Genomic DNA, 5000 nt, shown 5'->3' with positions numbered 1-5000 from the left:
TCCGGATGTTCGAGGGTGCAACTGGATATTTCTGAACCTGGTCCGGACATCCACCAACGTCCCACATTCACTTTGGTTATAGTCAAGAGACAGCTCCCGGAAAGATCCTGAATGTCAGGCATATTTACTTTGCTCATCCCACTTCCGTGTGGTGGTCATGCACCTGCAAATAATCTCGAACATACAGCTGTAGATAAGCATTAAAAAACGACAACAAACAACCACAAACCCATTTACACACACATACATGTGTATTATAATGTGTATTGCATATTTAAAAAAAAATCATAATTCATTGTAAAAGGTTCATGGTAAATTTACTTGAGTCGCTTTGATCTCTCCAATGTCAAGATGTTTGAGCACCCAAAATTTAGATCGAGGATGAAAAACACTGCATTGATTTTACCTACATTGTATCAGTATAACCTGTGAAGATAGGCCGGGACAAGTAACTAAGTCCTTCCAAATTTGAAAAGAAAAAAAGCATGTCAATTCGTTCTTTCACAACCGTTCATCACATTCATCTTGTAAACCGCTTTCGCTACATTGTATAGAGATGCTTCCTTTGATACAACTGACATTTTTTCCCTCTTATGATAGTAATATTGACAATGATAATAATGAGAGTAATACTTACATTAATAAAAGGCTTTAAGAAATGCTTCAAAGCACATTTGAAATATCAAAACAAATTAAAACTTACAACATTGATAGACAGAATATGCTTACCAAACTGCCAAAACGGACAATTACCGCGTATCAAAAAACATTACTATATGAAAGAATATGTGCCTTCGGTGTAGATTTGAATCTGTCTAAAGACTGAATATCACGGATGTGGGATGGCAGATAGTTCCATAGGTCCTAAAAGTGAAGGCGCAATCACCAAGACGGATTTTGGTGTTGTCGGGGTCCAGCTAGTTGAAGATTGGCTTGGACAAAAGTTCGAAGGTTTCTTGACGAGAAGGACTGGGAGGGTAAAGACGATGCAAATTTATTAGACCAAGATTTTTAGTTTTAATCTGTACTTTTCTGGTAACAAGCTGATTTTTTTTTTTCAGGATAACCCCAGGAATATGTCTCGAATGATATATTAAAAGTTCTCATAAATCCACTTCGAACGTTTTCCAAAATATGTATTTCATTAAGTTCTTCATGCTTCAAAACATTTCAGAATATCAGGAACTGCATGGACGCCCTCTTGGATTACGGTACTTGTGTGCGTCAACGTCTCTTGATATGTATTTCATCGAGTTCTTCATGTTTCAGAACATCTTGGATTACGGTACTTGTGTGCGTCAACATCTCTTGCTATGTATTATGTTTCAAAACATATTTGATAATTTAGACACTTAACATTTGTATGTGGTTACCTAGTAGAAAGGATATAAGAATTTAAGGAAATAGTGGCCATTTAGGACGCCATCTTGGATTACGGTACTCAGTGGTGATACTTGTGTGCGTTAACATCTGTTGATATGCACTTTAATGAGTTCATCATGATTCAAAACATATATTTAGAAACTGAAATTTTGTATTGGGTTGCCTGACGTGGCAACATCTCTTGATATGCATTTTATTGAGTGTTTCATGATTCAAAACATATATATATATTTTTTTATTACGTTCATCTTGTAAACTGTTTTCGCTACATTGTATAGAGATGCTTCCTGTAATACAACTGACATTTTTTCCTCTTATGATAATAATAATGATGATGATGATAGTAAAAGTAATACTAACATTTATATAAGGCTTTAAGGAATGCTTGAAGCACATTTGAATATTAAAGCAAAGCAAAACTTACAACATTGATAGCCAGAATATGCTTACCAAAACTGACAATTACCGCGTATCAAAACGCATTACTATATGAAAGAATATGTGTCTTCGGTGCAGATTTGAATCCGTCTAAACACTGAATATCACGGATGTGGGATGGCAGATAGTTCCATAGGCGCCGGAAGTGGGGATAAATAGATGAATGAAAAAATAGATAAAAATATATATACATATATGAAATACAAATAGGGACATTTATTGCTAAGGCTAGTAATTCTAACTCTCATAAATATTTAGTCATTCATTTTTCGTCGCGTGTGAGCAGATTATCTCATCCGCATTCAACTGTAACCGTTGCAGTTTTTAGAGGCCTTTGGCTAGGAAAATCGTGTAAATATCAAAATGTTAGCTTTAAGCATTTAGAGGCGGGCACAACTGGCCCATGTCAACCCTCCTTTTAAAGCAACTTTTTAAAAATTCTTCTTTGTTATGTCATTTTTAAACGTGTGCCCCCCCCCCCCCTTGAGAAAAAAAAAATCTTCCATACGTCCCTCTTTCACCGCTAGTTGTTACTAACGTGACACCTGACGTAGGTAGCGCGCCCGGAAAATAGTTTTAACCCCCGCCCTTACCGCCGCCCCCCCCCCCCTTCTTAATTTCCAAAGCGAAAAAATATAGCTACAAACGGCAGTTTTTGGACTGTAAAATGTCAAAATGTTCAAGCTTGCTCGCATTCAATCTATGCCATTCTCCTGATGTTGCTACCAGTAATTGCCAGCAGTTGCGCCTTGGCCACCCTTCCCCCTTAATTTCTAAAGCGAAAAAAAAAAAATATAGCTACAAACGGTAGTTTGGGGACTGTAAAATGTCAACATTTTCAAGCTCGCTCGCTTTGCTCGCTCGCATTTAATCGTTATGTCATTCTCCTAACGTTACTGCCAGTAATTGCCAGCAGTTGAGCCTGGTGCACCTCCCCCTTAATTTCCAAAGCGAAAAACATAGCCACAAACGGCAGTTTTTGGACTGTAGAATGTTAAAATTTTCAAAGCTCGCTCGCATTGAATTGTTATGCCATTCTCCTAATGTTGCTGCCAGTAATTGCCAGCAGTTGCGCCCGGTGCGCCCCCCCCCCCCTTTAATTTCCAAAGCGAAAGATATAGCTATAAACGGCAGTTTTTGGACTGTAAAATGTCAAAATTTTCAAGCTCGCTCGCTCCGCTCGCTCGCATTTTATTGTTATGCAATTCTCCTGATGTTGCTGACAGTAATTTATCGTTTCACACCGTCATTCCATAATCCATGTAAGGAAAACTTACAATGTTGTTCAATGACTGCGTTGTTGAATGTATCACATTCCGTAATGTATGGTAGTCCCATTAAGTTTGCAGAGACTGACAGCGTACGCACACACGCACAAGCATACACACCCTCAAGATTACTTTTCCACAAGGTGCCCCCCCCAAAAAAAATGCCTCGAACCACGGTACGCCACTGTACATATATAATATGTGTGTGTGTGTGTGTGTGTGTGTGTGTGTGTGTGTGTGAGTGTGTATTTTGTAACATAAATGGTCTATCGTGAGCCCCTGTAGTAGGCTATTTGCCCCCAATCCAAAACTGCTTCCGGCGCGCCTGTCCATAGGTCCTACATAAGTGAAGGCGCAATCACCAAGACGGATTTTGGTGTTGTCGGGGTCCAGCTAGTTGAAGATTGGCTTAGACAAAAGTTCGACGGTTTCTTGACGAGGAGGACTGGTGGGAGCGGAAGGAGACGGGGTGTTGGAGGTAAAGACGGTGCAATTTTATTAGGCCAAGAGTATTAGTTTTAACCTGGACTTTTCTGGTAACAAGCTGATTTTTTTTTTTCAGGATAACTCCAGGAATATGTCTAGAATAATATATTAAAAGTCCTCATAAATCCACTTTGAACGTTTTCCAAAATATGTATTTCATTAAGCTCTTCAAGCTTCAAAACATTTCATAATTTCAGGAACTGCATGGACGCCCTCTTGGATTACGGTACTTGTGTGCGTCAACATCTCTTGATATGTATTTTATTGAGTTCTTCATGTTTCAAAACATATTTGCTTATTTAGACACTTAGAATTTGTATTGGGTTGCCTAGTTGAAAGGATATAAGAATTTAAGGAAATAGTGGCCATTTAGGACGCCATCTTGATTACGGTACTCAGTGGTGCTTGCGTGCGTTAACATCTGTTGATATGCACTTTAATGAGTTCTTCATGATTCAAAACATATATTTTGACATTAAAACTTTGTATTTGGGTTCCCTGGTTGAAAAGTTATGAGAATTTTCAGGAAATGGCGGCCATTTTGGACGCCATCTTGGATTGCGGAAAACGCTCAAGGAGAATTTATGAGGACTTTTAGTATGTTATTCTAGACATATTTCTCGACCAATCCTAAAAAAAAAAAAAAAAAAAAAAAAAATCAGCTTGTTGTCAGAAATGTCCAGGCGTAAGCCTATTTTGACCTAATGCTCTTGCACTAAATGTGTGATTTTGAAGACCAGTAAAAGTAGGCCTATATAGAAGATGATTCATTGTTGAACAGGTAGCTAGTGAAGTTTTTCTTTTCTTCTTTTCTTTTGAATGGAAGTTATGTGTTTCGCTGTAGAGCGGCGGAGTTGTGTAATGTTGTACAGGGACATTAATATTTGTTTGTTGTAGGCCGACAAGTGGTGCATTACAGCAGTCCAGATACGATGAAACAAAACAGAAAAGAAATCCATGGACAAGGCTATCAATAGATTTTCTGTCAGGAAACTTCTTGATTTTGCCTATCATTGATAAGGCGCCACGATGAAACTCAGATAGGGAGATAATCTTCGTCGCTTAGGTAATGTTACCAAAGATCGTTGCCAATCGTCTCGACGATCAAAATTTTTGGCCCACTGTGCTCATTTAAAGCCCGTAGAGGCAGATCTGCAGGTGTTCCGAAAATGGTGCTGGCGTAAAGTCAGATGTTTGTAGGGTGTGACATAGACCCCGTTTAAAGTGGGAGGCTCGGCCGAGCCCACCTTCATTTCAGTGTAAACGCGCAAAAGGCCAAATGCGAGGCCAAAATTGGTCTCGCATTTGGCCTCGCTCTGGAGGTGGTCTAGGCCGCGGCTCGGCGGCCGAGACCAGCCTCAATTGCGAGGCCGGGCCCCGCAATTTTGTCCGTTTACACTGCCGGGCTCGGCCGCGCTTTTGATT

Source organism: Diadema antillarum, unplaced genomic scaffold, assembly GCF_040938485.1.
Source record: "Diadema antillarum isolate AM-2024a unplaced genomic scaffold, OU_Dant_1.0 seq00001990_RagTag, whole genome shotgun sequence".
Classification (NCBI taxonomy): domain Eukaryota; kingdom Metazoa; phylum Echinodermata; class Echinoidea; order Diadematoida; family Diadematidae; genus Diadema; species Diadema antillarum.
The sequence above is the reverse complement of the archived record's forward strand: the minus strand, read 5'-3'. Positions refer to the sequence as shown.